The sequence below is a fragment of the Nylanderia fulva genome, unplaced genomic scaffold (genome assembly GCF_048542155.1).
Source record: "Nylanderia fulva isolate GAGA-0341 unplaced genomic scaffold, ASM4854215v1 Scaffold49, whole genome shotgun sequence".
In the NCBI taxonomy this organism is placed as follows: Eukaryota; Metazoa; Arthropoda; class Insecta; order Hymenoptera; family Formicidae; genus Nylanderia; species Nylanderia fulva.
Window position 1 is genome coordinate 738,313 of NW_028190576.1, and position 22,292 is coordinate 760,604.

The 22,292-nt window shown below is 33.2% G+C and overlaps 1 long non-coding RNA gene across 2 annotated transcripts in view; it reads right to left on the reverse strand.

Annotated features, from left to right (window-relative positions):
* LOC146721381 (uncharacterized) overlaps window positions 1–22,292 on the reverse strand; it is a 73,842-nt gene that overhangs the window by 30,020 nt on the left and 21,530 nt on the right. The gene's annotated exons all lie outside the window — the stretch shown is intronic.

Genomic DNA, 22,292 nt, shown 5'->3' on the forward strand with positions numbered 1-22,292 from the left:
CCGTAATCTCCCAAGATTCCTGAGGCGATTTGGAGACGATTTTTCCTCAACGAAAATGTCCAGGCACCAATAAAAGCCTTTTTTATAAAGATACATGATTTCAAAAATTGGAAACATTAAAAAAATGATGACCTTTCTCGACATTTTCGCTGAGGAAAAATCGTCTCCAAATTGCCTCAGAAATCTCCCATCAACGTGTGATACGGTAGGTCTGGAACACCCTGTACGTGTACGAATCGAGCCAGTAAAACGCGTCGCTGGAACAAAATTATTTATAATCGAGACGCTTCTATCGCACCACGCTTAATCAATCTCGGTGCGCACAAAAAGCTACTGTTAAATTAACAGACTCTAAAACCGCAACGTTGCGTCAACCGGCGAACTATCCAAGCTTCTTACTGCATGAAAAAACAGTTGGCGATGTTATATATTAAACCTTAGCGAATGATATTTCGAGGAAAATGTCATCTTAATTTTCATCTGGCTGATCAAATGTCAAAAGTTAATTCTTATTCGTTATTTCTATTTCTATTTTTATTCTTATTTTCAATTTCCTGTTTCATATCAATTTCTTTCAGCGAGATTAGAGAGATTAGAGAGAGAGAGAATATAAATATATCCGGATACACAAGCCTCTTTGTCAAAATATAAACTCGAAAGCTCGATTTCTTGGACAAATAATCGGAAACACCACGCTGACCTAATTTCTCATCAAGTTAATAACTCGACGGTCGTCCCTAAGAGTCATTCAGCTTGGAAACAGTAATAAGGTGAATTCCGACTCGCTAATCCTTGGACGCGATTAATTGGCGGTCTTGGCCGACGAAAGCTCTTGGAGTAGCTTCCGAGCGACGATTTTCCCCTCTTTTTGTATCTCCATATAATGGCCTTGACGTCTAACCGCTAAGCCGAACTCATTAATCTGGATGAAGCTTCGTGGGTGTATAAAATGACCCAAAGTCGTGAATCACACTTGCAATACACATCGCCATATTATAAAATATGACTTAAATCTCCTCTAAAAAAAGAAACAAAAAGTGTGCGATACTATTAAAATACATAAATTCTCTATAATACATATTTATGTACTCTGTATGTTAGACTATAAGTCGTATTATATACATTTTTATCGTCATTATCTACACAATTTTAAGTCACAAACTCTCTCTCTCTCTCTCTCTCCTAAAGTCACTTACTGCGTCCTTTAACCTTGACGAGGGGTTGCGCAACTTTGACGTCTTTAGGAGTCGATAACGAGAAAAAGAATATACGACAACGGTGTTATGTCAGTTGCGTCATTATCCGAGATTGAACGTGAGATTTCTTTCGGAAGTTGAGGAAGAGAGGGAAGAAAAAAAAAGAAAAGAGCGCGTGGGTGGAAAAATCGCTGGGGCTGCCTTGATTGCGCGATTCGCGGCTGTGCACTTCGTCAACGAACGAGCTCTCTTTCTCGCCCGGCGAGGAAAACACGACGATTGTCGTCAACAATTGCCGTATTTACGTCCGTCGAGATCGCGACGGCCAAGGGTAACAATGGTAGCCTCCTTCTATCAAATACGACGATTTATAGGCGGCGTCTTCGCTGATTGTATCTTGAGTTTTGTTCAAGAATCGAGAGAAGAGAGTGGCTCAGCGAAACAGTTTTTTTTTTCGATATTTCAGCCAATTTCCTCTGATATATACGCAAACTCCAAACCACATCTGCATTACGCCTAGACGATCTTATTTACTTTCGCTTGGCGTGCATTTTTCTGCGATCAATACATTATGCTTTGATTTGAAAGTTTTTGTTAATAAACAAAATAAAAGTTCGATTTTAGTAAGAATAACGATTGAAATAAATCATTAATAAATAAAGAATATTTTTTTCCAATCAATTGTTTAATTTATTTCGTATTTAGATTTTTCTACAAGAAATTTCGAAAATCAATCAATAATAATTTCGGTTTTATAGACATTATATACAAAGTTTTAAAATAAAACTGTTTATAAAAATATACATATGAAAATAAAAATTCATATAGAATTATTTATATCATTCATTTTTAATATTAAATTTATTGCTGACTAATCGATCCTATGTAAATTGCATGTAAAAATTTAATATATTCAATATCATTAAAAATATTAATCTTCTAAAGTCATCGTATTTCATGTAAAAGAAATCATGTTTTCTCAATAGTATTATATAATTTACTGGATAAAAAAAGGAAGAGAGGACAACCGTATGTGTCATCGTCAAACGAATAATCGCTTTAAATGTCCGCGTCGCGAGCGTCATAATTTTCGGAAGTGAGCTCCAAGATTAGCGACTATTGACGTCACGATCGCGACAATAAAAAGAGGGACTGACGCGGGTTTCACGAGCATCGTATCACTGACAATGAATAGTCACGATAGAGTGAGTTGCATATACATATATGTATGCTGTAACAATGTATTGAATGATCGAAGAAATCCGCAGCTTCAATTTAAGCAATGAACTGTTAAATTTAGAGTCAATTCGTAATTTGTTAGCACTTAACTATAGTATAGAGAGCACTTGTCATAATATCATTTTCTTCCTATCATCTCTCTCTTCTTAAATATTTTGTTTATTTTGTTCATTTTAACAGAGATTTTATTTCATATTTTTACAAGTCACTATTAAATTATATTTAGAAAAATATTTGCATTTCGACACGATTTAATATCCTAATCAATATATGTTCAATTTAGATTTATGATCACTTCTCTGTTTATTACAATTAATTAAGCGGATTTAAAGTTAATATATATAAAAAAAACTCTTTAAAAAGCTTTCATAGAGCAACATAATATCTCGTCTCATAAAATACTCGTTATTCTCGTAATCAGTGTAATATTTATGCAAGTGTTGTACTACAATGAATGATCTATTCATTCTTATATATAAGAGCAAATAAAGATTTATATAAAGAAAGTCTGAAGTGCGAAAAGGTTACACCTCATCTCATCTTTGAGTCCTATTAGAAAGTAGAATATATGTATATGTGACAAACGAAGTGATCGATAAGATGTAATCTTTTTACACATTTTACTAAAGTTCTTCTTTACATTATCGACATTATCATCTTGCTTTTTGCATTTTATTATTTATAGAAATTGTAAAATTCTCTCGCAATCTATATATATTAATATTCAAGATATTAAAAATATCAATATTATATATGAAAATTATTCGTCGATATTTCGTTGAGAGAAAAAATAAAAGAGAATATAAAGTAGAATAATATTGGAAATAAATAATTTTGAAGTGACAATATTTGTATAAAAAATATATTTTTAAAAAAGGTAAAAATCTTCTCTCGACCGTATAATATATTTTTAGTACAAATTATTTTTTAAACAATAATAACAATAAACAGAAAAAATAGAAAAAGGAAGATTAAAATAATGGAGAGAATTTTACGCATATTCTTTTGTTGTAAATTCTTTTGTAAATAAATGGAGTCACGCACAAATAATTTCGATATTCATGTCAGTTCTCAACTTGACGTGGATATATTTACTGTTTCTTTTTTTCTGTCTCTTTGAAGCGGTTTACTCGCACTTAACAAATTTCAGTCGAACGTGTATTCTCTTTACGAACTTCTTTACAGAATATCCACGTCGTATCGGACTACGTTTATCTCTTTGGCGTGGCTCCCAGTAAATTTTTCAACATTCTTTTCGACAGACGTCTACGACTTTCAATTGAAATGTATATTTTATTTCGCCGTGCGTCGACAGGAGCTTTTCATTCTTAAATCATATTTTTTCTTCATCAGTACTAAATGTTACAAACGTATTTTCGCGATGCCACTTAAGTTCAAACACACTCACGCAAATTAATAAAAACTAGACGTTGAAATTTAATCAAAAACGATAATCTCGTCTCATTTTATTACTATTAAATTAAACTACTTTTGTACAAATAAATTAAAATTTTATCTACACTGAAAAAAAATTTTGTTAATTTGACTGAACCTTTCAACTAAATATTATTTTGTTAATTGAAAACATAAAAATATTTAAATTAAATATAACATATTAAACCTAACAAAACATATATTTGACTTAAATATTAATATGTATTATTTAGTTTTTAGTTAATAAAATAGTAATTTAGTTGAAAGGTTCTTATTTTGATATTCTAAAAAAATTGTCTACGTCATCTTAAAAATTGGGTATATATACAGCGCGCCGACATTGTAAGATACAGATATCGATTTGTTTTTTAAAAAAGTACACATTGTGATTATGTTAAGTAAAAAGAAATAATTTTTTTAAAAAAAGTGTTATGTTCGTGACAAAAAAGTAAGTTAATACTATTTATTAAAAATCTAAATGTAATATTTGAGCGGATATATTAATTTGTTCACAGTGTCGTTACATAATATAACAGCATCTGACGCTCTAACTCATGCCAACAAACATAAATTTTGTACTGCGTTCGTCATATAATCTCATAAATGTTGTATTTATAATAAGGTCGATATGACTAAATTAATTTATTGACATATTATTAGGATATTGAAAAAGACTGTCGTACAGTCGAAACGTTTATCTTAACTTTTGTATATTATGACGTAAATTAATAAAAAAATTTTTCAATTAATAGCATATAAGCTCGTTAAGTTGGCCTTTTATTATATCACATATTTTAGTTGAAAGGTTTAATCAAGTTAACAAATTGTTTGTTCACTGTTAATACCAATTACTGTTTTGAAATCGATATATTTTTTCTAATAAATTCATTTCTAAAATAATGAATATAATAAATGTTCTTAAATCTCAAATTATAATATATGAGTTATGAGCATTTTTATATCAATTATCCATCTGTGCAAAAATCAAAGGAAAAGACAAAATTGTGCGCTTTAGGAAGAAACTTTACCTTAAACGCAGGAATATTTCTCTCCAGGGAGAATGTCCTTACTAGAGATTACACGTGGGCGCGTACATGTCCGCCAAAGTGTAGCGCCGCGAATTTAACATTTTATTACGGATACGATGCGTCGATTATAATAGAAGTAGTAAGTAGCTATAACTTTCTGTTGAAGCTGGAAGATGGAAAGTTCGAGTTTCGAGATTTCCAAGTATTTCGAAGTCGTTGTCTGGCGCCGATAAATTACGGCACGTGTATCGTCTCGTCGGGAAACACACACGTGTATACTGATATTTTTATGTATAACAGAACATGCGGAATAAATAAGATATTTTACATGTCGCGTTCAAATTAGCAAAATAGGATGAAATTGACAAAAATATATTGTTCATAATAAAGGCATGGCTGCAAGATAAAATTTTAATTAGGTTTCATTCACTTCAATTCAAACCTCGTCGGTATTAAATCATGTGCTGAATTTGGACATGGACTACTTTAATAATATCATTCACTTATAATGAGATAATGATGAATAAAAAAGTTGCGGAATCTCGCTTGCTCTCGATTCAAGATATTCATTTAATTAAAATTGTCAATTATTTCGGCGAGGAGTACGAACTTTATATCTGAATAATCATCAATTATGTAAAATACTCTGAATTATCTTAAATCAAATAATTTTCGAAATAATTTTAGCTCCGAAACAAGCAATATTCATTCCAATATTATAAGAGATATTACAATATGGAATAAATACCGAATTTCGTAGGAACTCTTCAACCAAATTTCATTCAAGTTTTAAGTGGATTGCGTTTTTATTATTTTCCGAGTTTTTTTGAAATCAATTACGCTTTCACTCCTGATATATTATCCTGCTTATGTCGGTTTAAGGAACGGCCAATAACCAATGCTGTTAAGTCTCTTACGACGGGAATAAAAGCAAGATGGGTCCTTCTTTTTCGCGCCGTCATCAATCGCATTGACGGCTGTACAACTCGGCAGAGACCCGAGAATAAAATTTATTATATCAAGGGCACGTTAAAAGGATGATCGACATAAATCTCCGCAAGCATTTTGTTTAAAAATCGAATTAGCAACGGGAGCGACAAATATCGCGAGCCGCATCTAAGAACGATTTACGCGCGTTTTCAAGAAAAAAAAAAGATTAATTCAAAATCGAGGAAATTTCCAAATCTGCGAATATCCTATCCTCTTTATTTATACCAAGGATGATAGTTGTAAGAGAGTTGCTAATGAGAAGCAGGAACGCCGATAGGGCAGTCTCTCCAATTTCGTATGTTGCGCGTTTATGAGCGTGGACGAGATGTTGCAGACTAACCTTAAGGATCAAGGACGGATTAAAGGAAATGCCACTATCTGCGCTCATTAAATTATGTTTCCGTATATAATACTTGTTTATAATCCCTGCCATACTTCGTAAACAAGATTATTTTTCACACTTAAAGCTTCCATCAAGTGGATTCTTAATAAATAATATTTGTAAATAATAATGTATTTATTTCCAATTTTTGAAATTTAATTAAGGAAAGACACGAGTATATATTTTAGCATTTAAAAGAATTTTTTTCCATAGATCAGAATATATCCTTGAAACTTCAGCAGCGCAAAACCTTCAAGATGTAATTTGCAATTCGTATAAGATTCTTTTTGAGACATAAAGATGTTCCAATATCAAACTATTAAGAAGTCTCACGACGTTAAAGTCTTCTAAAGGCTTATAATATTTTATAGGATATCTTTTTGGTAAAAAAATATTGAATAAAGTAACATGAATAAAACGCAATTTTGATAATGTGTGTTCATCGCCCTGTATAGAACATTTATGACAAGAATTATAATATTGGAATTATTACTAAAATTTTCACATAAAATTTTTTCATCGCATTTATAAATTATCCAAACGAGTTCAACAACCGTAGTTTGGTAAAATAAATAAATAACTAACAAGAATAAATTAACGACAATTGCAGTCAATAATAATACTAATGCACAATTACATTATTTATGTTATTACGTAGATATGTTTCAAAAAAACAAAAAATTAATTGTTTTATTAAATTTTAATTATAATTTTATATTATATATAATATTTGAAACAAAAAAATACGGCCATAATAAATGATCAAATTAACTTGATAAGAAAAAATTCAAATTTATCTAGATTCGAGGATAACTTATATATAACGAATCTAATTGGCAAAAATAAGATGCTTTATATAATCCATAATTTCTTACAATATGAAAAATGTAATAATGTTTGCATTCTATATTGATTTTTCCGATTCATCCTAAGTTGCATTAAACTCGTATTCTATATTCGGTTCTAAAGGTTTATTTCGAATGCAATTTCGACAACGTCAGTCAGCGAATCAGTATATCCTCTTCAAGTGATTCTTCAACCACCCTCGACCATTCGCAAACAATCCTCCCCGCTTTACATCACGCAAGTTCGTCGTAAGCGGCTGCCAGGTGAGACTCATATACCTAACACAGCCTGAGAACGACCAATGACGAAGGAAATCGTCAGCATCGTCGTCATGGTGAATCGATGACGCTAATCCCGCTCGAAAGGTCGGGAACCGACCGAGGAAATCGCATGCTTCACGCTCATAGCGAAATATTTAGCGCGAGTAAATATGCGAATAGAATCGTGCAAGTGAAAAAGTCAAACATGCTGCGACTCATCGATTTAAAAATAGATATAATAGAATTAAAAAAAAAAAAAAAGGAAAAACAAAATTCAGATAGCAGATTGAAAAGTAAAATATCCAGTCGCACCGTATTGATAAAAATATCTGATATTTAAGCGCAAAACATAAATTCTTTGCAAAAGTGAGGGCAAATTGACATTGTTTGCAAAATCTATCTATAGATTGCAAAATACATTTGTGAACAATATTACAATGATTAAATGAAAAGCTGTAGATAAAGCTGTAAATTTATACAAATAAAGTTTAATTAAAATACTGAATATTTTTATTAATACTTTAACACTTTTAGATATACGAATATTTTTATCTGTGTGTATGCAACTGAATATTTTACTTTTAAATCTGCTATTTAAATCTTGTTTTTCTTTTTTAATAAAGTATTAGTAAAGTTCGTAGTAACAATGGTAATAATGATAAAAAATTATTAACATAAAAAAGTTCTCGAACTCAACTTTTAATATTCATAAAAATCTTTGATAATTTTTTATTTCAAATCTTAATGCCTTATTAAAATATAAAATTGCTTTTAATTTATACTTAAAACTTTTTGAACATCTCTCTTCACTCTTGTTAATTCCTTAAATTTATTAAAAAATTATACGTTAGCTCTTGAATATTAAAGCTGTCACTATTCCTTTTATTTTGTAGACCACCCCCTTTATAAATCTCATACTTTACACAATTCCCTGACATCAGTAACTGATGGGAGCAGCGATTGTTTATGCGTCGCGAAAAATAAGCACTAAAAAAATCGTGCGACAGCACATAGGGGTTAACAACATTGCGGATAGCAGTGTTGGTGTGCTGACGTCAAGATTGGGATGAATGTTGGCGCCACTGTGCTATGACGTCATTGACCTAGAATTGCACAGGGTGGCTGTGGTGATGGTGGTGGTTCACACAACGGCGTAGGGGTGAGAGAAAGCGGCGATAAGATTTTTGCCGACAGAGTTTCCTGCCCGGAAAATATTTTTTTCACGATGATCAAATAGACGCGGCCTACAGAAAGAAGCAACCCCCGTATAAAAAAAAGAGCTGTTCGCCGGAGACTCTTCGATTGCTCCGTTGGCAAAAAAGCTATGAACCACTGCTAGCGGAGATGGACGACGTAGTAATAATTGAACGAAAAATAACTTTTTCCACAAGTTGGATGAGTCACTTCAGCCTTTACACATTTACTTTTTATCATTACGATAAAATCAAATAAAAGGACTCAAGTTCTCCCTTATATATTGCATTAGAAGTGGATGAAAATAATTTCTTTTCTTAGCTTTTGCTTAATCGACATTAATATTTCTAAACGTGCTAATTAACTCGGTTAATAATTTCTCGCAGTTGTTATTTGTAAAAATTTTCTATTAATATTCTTTTAACTAATATATCTGTTTTAATTGATGTATGTAAATCATCAATTTTGCGCGCCAGTTCTATATTCTCGAAATTCTCCTCTCTTCATCTTTTTTATTGAAAATAATTCTCAATTCCGATTCCAATCTTCCATTTAGCTAAATCACATTTCCACTATACCCATTTTTCTGTATAAAATAAAATAAAACATGATCGCGCGAATATGTTCCAAATATATCCGATACCTACATAATACCGCGCGCGTTAACCTCCTCTTAAAAGCTCGTCAAATTGATTTTACATGATCTTGTCTTCCCTGAGCGAGAGACTTAACGGGAGCGCTAAAGTTGAGTTACAACTTTGTAATAGTAACGCAAATGCGAGGGTGTCCGTTACGCTACGACCCCTAGACTGTCAAACACCTGTGCCGCCACCTCCAACTCTGCGAACCTCTGCTATTTTGGTGGTAAGGAGAGTTTAGGTAGAGTGGTCTTTCTTTCCTCTTCTCGCCCGTGTAATTTAACTTCGCGCCACCCTTGGTTTCTCTTTATCTTCCTGCTTCACACCGGTCCACGTTATTTTACCGACTTCTCTTACCGGCGATCCAGTGGCGTAATCTCGGATATAAAGTCCTCGCATAAAAGCGATGCGATGGTGAAAACGCGATGGGATCTTCCGCGCAATTGAACGAATCCGGCGAAAAACTCGTGAGTATCTTCATACATACTTCCTCAACATTACGTCTCTCCGCGTTCTAAATTCTAAAATATTTCTTTCGCCACGACCGCTTATAGCTCTAGGATGCAAAATGAGCGCTGATAACGTAAATCTGTTAGCTTTTCATTGCACTAGCTGAGGATCGACTGAGGAATATTTTTAGACGATTCAAAATTCTTCCATTATAAACATATTATATATATATATTCTCAGATCTATTTTTCCACATACTCTTGCGATTTAAGTTAAGTCTAAATTTTCAGATGTTAAATTTATGCAAGTATAAATGTATTAGATATTTAAAATAAATTATGAGATCCATATATTTTTAACAACGTATATATATAATTACTTAAAACAGATTATAATAAACTAGCATTTGATTTCCTTAATTTATTTGAACATGTGCGTTTTTTATATTAGAATTTTACTTTGAGGAAATTATTTAGGTAGATATTTAATATATAATCTAGATAAATGATAATGCAAAAAAGTGACTTGATTAAAATAAAGAAAAATATATTAACTTGACTATGAATTTATAGCTGAAAAATGATGATTGCTTCTAAGATATTTTCTTATCTTTTAACGGTGAGATCTTTTCTTATTTCTTGAACATTTTTGTCTGAATTTTTAATATCTTATTTTTTCAAACAAATCAATTCGATTACTTCGTTTGCGAAGTTAAAATTTCTGAAAGAAGAATCATCAGGCAGCGCGTCATTGAATTATCTCATCGGTCGTTAGATCGGCGCACATAAAGTGGAAAGCTTTTAAAGCGCGTCGAACGGTCGCCAGCCGGAGTTTTCATTGACTCGAGACAAGTTTATGAGCCGTTGCTTTATGACTTCCTCGACGCGTTTCGCGGGAACAATGGATGGTTAGCGAGAAAAGGGGCGCGAGCTTCGCCAACTTCCGGAATCGAGAAATTTGCGACTGGCCGCGCTCGTAAATTACGCCGGATGTATTTACGCACGAAGCTGCGCGATTTTCATGTTGCTTATTACATTCTGTGTTTTGGTATCAAACTTCTGCCTCGAGCATCGCGCACCTTTCTTAAAATTTAATTATCTCTTTGTCGACAAAAGTTATTAAGAATAAATATTTTCGTAATTAATTTCAAATATAATTTTCTGCACGAAAGCTCTACACAAAATTAAATGAATCTTTTTATTTCGAGATTTTATTGTTTATTTGCATTCGCTCGATATAAAGTTCTGAAATCTTTATCCTTTTACTTTATTACAAAGAGGCCTTTAATACATCAAGGTAAAAGCGTATCCAAATGTTTAAATAGAAAGATTCCAGCAAATTTGCTGGAATTTCGTTGGTTCGCTAGTACTTGACCGCATCGGCAACTATAAATAGTTGAAATAATCACGTGACGGCCGCATGCCGGCATGCAAACGTGGATGTAAATAAATAGCATGTGTGTAAACGTCACGTAGCATCGCACACTGTCGAATTGCAATCGATCGGACCACGAAATTATCGGTGCTGCGTTTTACACTACATTCAAACATTGTATATCATCCAACTCACGAGCTATTAATCATATATGTATCACATCACATTTTCATCAAAATTACCTTCATATTTTATTTTTTTTTTAAATTTTAGTATCGACGAGAATCAAATTATAAATTTATATCTAAATTATAATTCCATTTTTTATCTAGAAATTTACAAGAAAATCGTATCTCATCCAACTCTCGAACTATTAATGATATATCTATCGCTTTTTTTCACCAAGATTTATTTTATATTTTATTCATTTTTAATTTTAATATCAAAGAGCGTCAAATGATAAATTTGTGTTTAAATTAAAATTCCATTTTTTAATCTAGAAATTTACGAGAAAATCGTTTGAAACGAAAAATGGGAGAGAAAAACGTGATTTTTTGTTTCTCTATCTCCTTCGAGGCGTCTTTCTCCGCTAGTTGAAGGGAACAAGGTGGCTACAGTAATCGTTGACACCTGGCCGATTATGAAAAATACTCTGCCAAGGATCGGCAACAAGATATCCTATGTGTGACGCATTGCAGTGAATCAAAGAAGCAAGAGACACGTCAGCCGCGCTTACAATTAGACTAGCTAGCTCCATTCGATTCGCGTCATCGCAGCGAGATACCGAGTGGCGGCCGCGTTTCAGCACACCACCGATCAACCACAATGATTTTAGGTACACGTCAATCAGACTTGCGATAACGATCGCGAAATGCGTCATGAGAACGCTGCTTGAAATTTACACGCCGGAGATTGTAATACGCAACGCAGGGAAACCGATAATAAACGCAACTGTGCAAAAATTCGAGGAGTCTTTCCTTAGCGCGAGAAAAAATCGTCGGGAAAATCATTTTCGAGCACTAATTGATTAAAATTGTAGAGAGAGGAAACCTTTAATTTTGAGTACAATATAAATAGGCAACTTTATTACTCGCCTAATTTTAGATAGACTGCTTCAATAGGATTGTAATTTGCGGCATATTTACCGTGGTACTAAATGTCAAAGTTTCACAAGTTACGACAAAATTACGTTTCAAATGACAGTTCGATCGATTTAGGTGCCTATTGGACTTTATATATTATAAGCATTATTCTAAATGTTGATTCGAAGGCAAAAATAGTAGAGGAAAATTTGTAAAGCTATAATAAGAAGACAAGCTCTTTCATCGCATCGCAAATATGTGCAGTAGTATCTTTATAGCCTGGAATTTACGTAATTCAAAGACACACATATACAACGCGATATAATATGTTTACAGCGCAGCTAAAATACAGGATAGAGTAAAATAGATTTTATTACACTCTCTCTCTCTTCTCTCTTTCTTTTTTTTTTTTGAAGGCTATTAAGAGTTCTCGAAACTGCTTTTCGCAATTTTTCCGATAAACCATTGTATAATACGCGAGAAATATATTTGCAATATTACGATTATCGCTGAGAAGAATTAGATTTTCGTATTGTTTGTGTTTATTTCATGGCAAACATATCTGATATTTCGCGCGAATCACAGCATCCCGCAGGATTGAAAACACTTTTTGCTCAGACAGGTTGGTTTCGTAACGAGAATTGAAGGAAGGCTACTTATCGAAGAACACAAGTGATAGAGTGTATATACAGAATGTCTAAAAAAATTATGTTTTTCTTTTAGAATAGAATTTTAAGCTGCGCGTTTTATTTTGAGTATAGATTTTAATATCAACATGATTTTTTTCATTTAATATTTAATTGAGGTATTTATTTTTTTCTATGAAACTGTGAAAAAACGAGAAAAAATTATTAAAGATATAAAATAAAACGAATAGGTCAACTCTTGATGGAGGAATTCATTGCGGATTCGTTGTAGGAAAGAAGGGGCTGATACTTTCGGCATGCCCCGTATATGCAATCGATAATATCCGCGGACAAAAATACTCGTCGGCTTATAAACTTTCCTCGGCTACGCCGAGACGTCGTCGAGTAAGATTCGCGAACGAATTTGAGATCTCTTATTGTAATATAAAAATATAACGATGCGTTCTCTTCGTGCAAATAATAGATAATCTAATAAAAAATATAAATATATAAAATTTTTTTTCGAAATGTTGAACTTTAACGACAAAAATTCCCTCGATTCTAGACGATGTCGACTTTCCATTTTTACACGGCGTACCGCACGGTACGAAGCGGATATTAATGCATTTATTGATTGGGCTTATCTCGTAGTCGAAAAAGAGTTTCTAGTCCAGAAATAGCCGCTGAACGAAAAGATAGTGCTTATCGACGGGATTTTTTGCCTGGCCGACTTGTTCGAAAAGTTGTTCAATGAGGAAAATTAACTCCGTGTGCATCCCTTAGTGCATAAGCGGCGGATAATAGATGTTGCGAAACTCCTTTCGACGTGTGCATAATGCGAGGTTGTTGAAGACACTTGGCACAGGTTCATAAACGATTTATATCAAGCCCTTAAAATTCCAATCTGATGTTAGCTTCGCATCCTATGGAATTTATGCATATCAGTGTCAGTTTCTACTCGTAAAATATTTAAGCGACACTGAAAACGGGAAATAAAACACTTCCTGCTTTCATTTTATCATCTCATTGCATCCGTGAATCTAAAAAAGCTCTCCCTCTCTTTCATCCACCGTAAAACTAATTTAAAAACAAATAATATATAAAGCTGTCACGCACATTTAAAACTATCTACACTTGCAATAATTATTCACAGCTCTTGGGAGAAATTCTCGGTATGTCCAATTTCTGTTTCTAAGGAACTTAAAAGAGCAATATATATGTGTACGCGAGATTCCACGTTTGCATACCGTTCTTCTTTATATTTCGAGTTCCCGGAATTCCTGCGCTACTTCTTGCACATAGGGAACATCCTCGGTCTGCCACGGGGAAGATGCGTAGGTTGCCCATGCGTATCTCGAGACGGTTGTTATGATTTACCTCCAACGTAAAACGCCCGCTAAAAGTAGCGGCAATCATCGGACATGTAGACGGAAGAGAAGAGAGAAGAAAGCTCTCCTTCCTCACGCGCTATTAGCGCTATATTAGTGTGGCGCGGCCGAAAACGGGCTAACGAGGACGACTCCATCAACTCGATCCGGGATGCGGGCGAAATTCCACTCGTCTCGATGAGAGAAACAAAAATTTGAGGCGAAGAAAGCTCGTCTTCTTTTTCCACCTCTGCGCGCTCTTAACCTCGATTTAACCGCGATATCTGGCGCATGTTGTGTCAGCTCAAGGTCGCCGCGTGGATCCAAGGCTGCATTTGGATCTTTCCCGTGATGATTCCGGTCTGTAATCCAATCGAACGCTCGATTTTCTCGAGCTTCCCCTCGAGCTAAAGCTCCTTTTGAAATAATCGGATATGCGATTGACGTGTTCGGGTTTGCAATAATCACGTGCGTTCGCGCTTAACTGTATATAAGACTGACAGCTTAAGCTGACAGGTGTCATTAGGCTATGTAGATAAATTTAAATGTGCGCAATTCCCTCGCTTTGCTTGGCATATTGCGTACAATATAAAATATATACGTGTTTAGTGCGTTTTATAATTAATTATCTGTTATATTTATCTGTCATTTTAATAAGATCAAAATATCAAATCGAAAGAGAAAAAAAGGAACGATCTTATTTAAGCGAGCTTAATTATAATTTGGTTATTTACTGATATAATAATTCATATGTCATAAATGATTATAATATAAATATGATTCTATAATTATATTATATATTATATATGATAAATATTGTATCACGATAAATAACGTTGAATGATGTGCACTAAGAATAACGATTAAAGAAGTGGAAAAGTTTGATTCTAATTTGATATCAAAGATTCTTAGGTTTGGAAATTAAAATATTAACGATGACATTAACATTTAAAATTTATAACATTTCCGATCTTTATTTTAAGAGTCGTGCATTTATCTCTCTTTCTTTCTCTCTTTATCTCGCCTTACTCGAACTCTATCTCCGTAAGCGTTAAAAATAAAGCAAATCGTCTCGCGACCGCCTCTAAATTTTCTCTCTGAAATAAGTAAAGAGGAACGGCGCAAAAGTTATTTTGCGAGATTTACCGGGAATGATTTCTCATGGTAGACCATCATGATCTTAGAAACAGAACAGATCGATAAGATACGATATCAGCTTTGACGCACGCACTTATCGCTACAACAAATCGCACACACAATACACATGAGGACACAGAAAGACTGTCGGCATCATGATCCGTATCTTTGATTAGATTCGAGGGGCTCTCGACGATGATTATTATCATCATTGACGCACATCGTAATCGACGATATCAAACGATCCTACGCGCCGCGTGCCATGGCTCCATGTGTAAAGTGCTTGTAACTGCCTATATCGCGTCAGAAATAAAGAAATTTCTGAGTTATGGAAAGAGAGAGACGAATGCCACGTGACAAACAAGCTATAAAGAGGCAAGATTATAATCTTGCACCATTTATTCCAAGATAGCAGAAGCTTCGAATTCATTTATTTTTCTTTTTCTCTGTGCTACTTGTGTGCAGAAAAATATTTTATCGATTAATATCATAATAAAGATTATCCATTTCTCAATATAAAAGAGAAAATTAAATAATCGATATTATGACGCCCGAATAAAAAGGAATTATTTCTTATAATTAGATATAATTTAAGGCTGTAAATATTTAATAATATTACAAATTATTACCATTAAATAATGTCGAGAAAATTCTATTATTTCGCTATACGCTTCGAATGCTCAGAGAAACTATATTGTTCGTGCGACAAAAATCAGCGTTGCAGTTTAACCCAGATTTTCGATGTGGCTCAGTATTCGCGACTGCAAATTGAATGGCACATCGGGGGGAGTCAACACCCCATCGTTTCCTACAATTGTGCCATTCACCGAAAAAAACAGAGCGACAAAAGAAATTGTCGATTCGCGGCGGGTTCCATCGCCGCCTGCGCGAGTATTTTTTTCGTGCGCCCGAATTCTCCTCCGAATTCCAAATGTCCCAGGGATCAGTAGCCGCAGGGTGCGGCTACTAATAGCGGCGAGAAAATAAATACCTCGAACGTCGGTCGAGGAGGTAATTTGCGATGGGAGAGAAGAAGAATGCGCGGTTAATCGCGCGCTTCAAATTTCTTTTTTTTTTTTTTTTACAGTCCCTGTCGCATATATAAAATAAAGCTTTCTCGTTTTGGGGTGTTTACACTCGCTTGACACACACTGGCCCTCCCGATCGAGATAACCTCGAGGGAGATGTTGACCCTGACTGTTGTCTAGTGCGGAATACTGATCATTGACTTCAACCAATCGAGATAGTTCGGTTATAATCGATGGATCGGAGTGAAAGGGCGTTCAAACCGATCGTTTCCTTTGGTATCAGATAAACCAATTGATAATCATACTTTTCTTTATACTAAATTTAATATGGGGATATAGAAATCAATGGATTATATTGCTATAAAGTTAAAAATCTAGAAATCTCTCAGAAATATGAAAACTGGAAATATTGTAAAAGTATTTTGTTTAAATATTTCTGTGTGAAATAGAATATGTCTACGTACAATATAATAAAAAAATTTTTTTTTATTCCTAAAATATTTTTGTGACATATTATTTTTATATTTAAATAACTGATATATGTAAGTAAAAACAGACAAATTGACTTGAAACGTGTGTTCATTAATCTTTCTTACGTTCTCACTGACATTGCATGAATGATATATTTCTCTTTAATAATTTATTAAAAAAATAAGTCTTTTAATAAAATATAATAATCGAGTAAAGAGAAAAGAAAGATTGAATTAGATTTTAATAAAATTTTAAATCTTATGATAATGTGTGCTTTAGGAAATTCATTAAGAAAAATATTTTTCAAAGCGAAAAAAATTGAAACTTAAATTTTTATATAACATGTTAAACACCTTAATATTCGCAAAAAAAACTTGCTTTCATTTAATGTATGCAATAGAAGAGCTATACACATATATGAGATAACCAAATAGTTATAGCTCTCGAAATCTTAGCGGACATAATTCAGTCTGAGGATAGTTAGCGAAATCGACTATTAACCACCGGAATTTCACGGGAAGTCGGCCTGCGACGGCGCTTGAGCCATTGCATGCGATGCACCATGATGGCACATCCTTCATGACGTGACGAAATTAGCGAGCAACCGAAATAATTTAGCGAATTCCAGGTTACCGTCTCGTACTGTCTCGTACCGTCTGTGACCCTGAATTCCATTATATAGTCCGTTCAAGAGGAAGAGAAGAGAAGACGATGAAGGGGTGATCTACATTTCAATGTATATTTAATTTTGTGCGCTTTCCCTCCCCAAGTGGCAATTAAAAAAAGCAATTTTCAAGAATGGCTAATTCGCATAATAAATTAAAAAAAAATTAATGCTATATATTAAGTTTTCAGATGATTCGATATAAAGCGGAAAAGATCCCACAAACATGTTTAGAAAATTATAAATACTTCTCGTAACTGATTTATGATAATACAAAAGTTCTCGCGCTCGTTCTCCATGCGCATAATTATGTGCGCGCTTATACAAGTTACTACTTATCGAAGGTAATATCAACTTTTCATGCTTTTAAGATCTTGTCCCGGGTATTATCGCGCGATTGTGCGATTCGCGTGCACGTGGCGATGCAAATCCGATTTAGCGCGCGCATAATCGAGTTCGTTGCTTTACACATGGCGGTAGTTAATCAAGCCGTGCAAATAGGTAATCGATTCCGTAATCGAGTTCGCGTATTCGTCCCGCGTATAATCCGACGTTACAGGAATTGCTCGTGAGATCGGTCCCGTGTAACCGTCATGTCCGGGAAATTCGTTTTCTGATTGACTTCCCTAAATAGACGGATTACCCGGAAAATCGTGGGTACAATATTTAGAAAGTAATCTCTCGATTAACCACTCATGTAAAAACATAGAAGACAACAGGATATACCTATACAGGATACATTAACTTGTAACTCCTTTAAGATTCAAGTAAGAGTTCTTGAAGCTTTTTCACTTAAATTTAAATAAAACATATATGAGACAATTTATAAATGCAGATATTTGATTAATGTATGTTGATGCGAAACTTTGAATTAAAAAAAAGATGCAACTACAGACAAGCGAGAATTCTTTGCTACACCGAAAGCAATTTCAAGTGCTCTTTTTACGGATGAAAATATCGCTTTGATCCTTACGCGAGCAGTAGTAAAGATAAACCCCCGAAAATTAGGCCACCAGTTTAAGGTGCTCTCACACGATTCGATGGTCTCTATCGATATTCTAAGCCCTAAGCATCGTGCATGTGCGTTGGTCTTAATAATCGTGAGAACATTTATTTTTCGTAACAATTATGATTGATATCACGATACATTCACGCTGACAGCTCGCGAGCATATCAATGTGTTTACGGTAACGTTTGTCGAGCGAGCTTAAGAGCGAATGATTTGTCGCTACGTCATACGCAGTGGTGGCTGATGACTACCAGGACGATTCGCCCATTATGTATCGTGACAGAATTAGCGGGCAACCGAAATAATTTATAGCCAGACTTCATGTGCGTCGCGCTCTATCTCGTCTTTTCTCTCGCACCTATTCCTGTTCTAATTTTCCCTCCTTTTCTCTCTTTCGCTTTCTCTGTCTATATATATAGATAATCTCTCTCCCTCTTGTACTGACCCTGAAACCCACTATAGTTCATTCATTACGCCATAGTGCAATGGAATTCCTACGTCACGTACGAGTAACTAGAATATTCAGACCACATATATTAACTTTATATACATTAAGAATAAACATGTATATATACCCTATTATATAGATAATTAAATTATAAATATATATGCGAGAAATTTAAAAATTTTTCCAAGCTAATTTTATGGAATATTCTTTACAAGATCTTAATGCGTTAAAAATAAATTTTGTAACAAAATTTCTTTCAAACATTTTCCCATTTAGATGCAATATTATTTGAAAAAAAATATTTGTCAGTTTTAAGCAAAATATTTTCGCATTTTTCTCGTGCAATATTCCTTAGATTTTTTATCGAAATTCTATATTAATAAAATTTTCACATATACCTATTACCTTAATATAGTTCGTTACTATAATCACAAAATATATAGATATATCATATACATTGACGTCATTGAAGCAATTGCTTAAGGATCGAAATGGATTTGCTCGTCATAAACTTACTGATTTATGTCCTCATCGTTTAATACTGGTGGTTAATAGTTGAGGTTTTTACTCATTTAAGGGTCGATGGCACTATATAACGTCGATTAACTTTAATTGTAGTTTAATCAATTCTTTCTTTCATTTTTTTTAGATACTAGCACTGTGATGTAATATAGACAAAAAAAATTGAGTATATATGAAGAAAAAATTTTCATCCCATTTTCTAACTTTATATTTCTGTGTATAATTAAAGCTTTTTATAATTATCTTATTATGTTATAATATATATGTATTTTAATCTTTTATTTTTTTACACATCTTCTCTTTAAATAAATTTTAAAGAGAATATTTTCTCTTATTCGCGAGAATAAATAGGACAACTGGTGCCTAACGAAGTAATCCGTTTAATCTCAAATTCTTCCAGGCTAACGCACACATATAACCCGAGGCATCTATAAATCCGCTCACATTTACAGAAGCGTCATGTATGTTAAAATAAATAACTGTGTATACTGTAAATTTCAAAGTGTGAAAGGTAGCGCAGTTTGTTTTAATTATTCGCACGTTCCCGTGACTTCTACGTTATATTTTTCAACGATAAATCGCATTCTTCTTGCGTCATAAAAGGGCCGCAAACTTCATCAGCAAAAAATAAGCTCGTATTAGAAGTCCTGATCGAAATTTATCACGCCAAAGATGCGGATCTCAGACGAAGAATTATAAATTCAACAAGGAGATTCCAGAAGCAAATAAAATTCATATAGGAAAATAGTTTGATAACTTTGAAATACTTTAAAATATAATAAAAAACAAACAAAATTTCACATATTTTTATCACAACTAAAAATAATTGAAGTTTGTGTTTATAACTTTTTTAGTACATATAAATGTATGTTAATAAGAATTACATACACACAGTGCGGATATAATTTCCTAAATCACAATTCAATTTTTTTTTTAATTTATATGAAAATTGCAATGTTTCAATCAATAATTTCATCTTTTTTAAATTGATAGAATCATAACAAGAATGCAAAAACTATCGAGAAATTTTATCCAATAAAACTATCAGTGCAATTTAAATTTGGTTGAGAATGATTCTCGTTGTGGAAGTTATATCTATTCATTAACAACTTGATTGTTCTGACAATTTTTCCGTTTCCTCGTAAATTACGCGCTCTTGGAGGACAACACAAACGTCAGCGTGAATCATTTATTATTAAACTGTAAATGCGTTGTCTCGCGAGATTCGACGAGTAATATCGTCGCTTTATATCAACGCACTGTCGGAATTTTTCCCCTCAAGATTTTGCTAAAAACTCTTCTCGACCCTTGTTCTTCCTTCCCTACATAAAAAAAACAACCCTTGTTTTTTCGCGGCAATTCAATTTTCCTTCATGCAATCGTCGCCCTTTTTTCGCTGAGAATGATAAAGATATAGGCGATAAAACTTTAGCTTCACATATTTGGTTAAGAAAAAAATAAATAACAAGAAATCACTAGTTTACCAACTACTATCGATTGTCTATAACTCAATTAGCGTAGTATATCTTGTTTAGCATGTGTCAACAAATTAGCATCAATGACACATCGATCAATGCATTGTACATATACCTACATATTTTTCCGATGATATTATATTCAAAGCAATTTGTGTTTTATAACATCTATACGTTTATTTATTCATTTTTAGATGTGCATAACTATTTATATTATTTCTAATATGTCTAATATTTACTTTATAGACTGTTAACATATGCGTATATGCTGCAAGATTCCTTGTGTGTGTATATATGTGTGTATATATATATATATATATATATATATATTTATACACAATAATTTAATTTTATTTGTATTCTTTGAAGACATTTTCATGTTAAAAGATAAAATAAGATAAACAGAATTCTTTTTCAAATATTCGAAATTATCATTTAAAATACGCTTTACTTGTAAATTATATAAAAGCAAAATAAATAGTATTTTTCTTTTCTCTTTCTTTCTTTGCTTATTTTCAAGATATTATTAAACTAATTTAAAACATTACATCTCGCAATCGCAAGCAGTAAGAAATGTAAAAATAATTTCCAACATATATATTCTATATTAGCATAATATTAAATATTCTTTGGGACATATTATTCTTAGGGCTTTGAAAGGTTTCAGGAGACATAAGGCGATGACAGATGATAGCACGTACAATATTCCGGTCTCGTTGGCGGACATGCGGAATTATATATCGGAAATTGGAGCCTGATATTCAAACGAAGTATGTCAGGGTTTATTACGTGCGAGGCCATCATGCAGTGCGATCATGTCACTCTCGCGATTCTTCGTTCGATTATAATTTATCGAGCACACAGAAAACGAGTTAACTCAAGTAGCTCCAAGCTAGTCTATGCTCAATCTACATAATTATTGTGCAGTTCCGCAATATCAATTACAATAATAATACAGAGCAATTTTTTTATTGAAATCAAATCCAGTTTTTCTAAGTAAAAAGGAAAGGCATACAAAACATTTAATATTCAATAAAATTAAAGAGAATATATAGGTATTTAATATTTAAAAAAAGATAGCATCAAACACTAATTTATATGGGCTATTGTTATTGTAATTTTCGGGATACATAATTTTGACGGATTAAACATTTCCACATTTCGAAAGGAAAAATGATTGATTAGTGTTGCAAACGGGAAAATTTGAGGCACGCGCCTCGCTCGATATTTTGGCTCAATGTGTGGCCAGCACGCGAAAAACATATGGCCCACATGTGGGATACAATGCGGCATCTGCAAACGAAAAAACTTAAGGATGTTTATAAAAAACAAATGCAGTGAGGATAGCAATGATTTTTAAAACTGAGAGTTCCATACATTTTCCATTCATTGGAACAACGTGATGATGCACTCTGCTTTTTTGTATTATCTT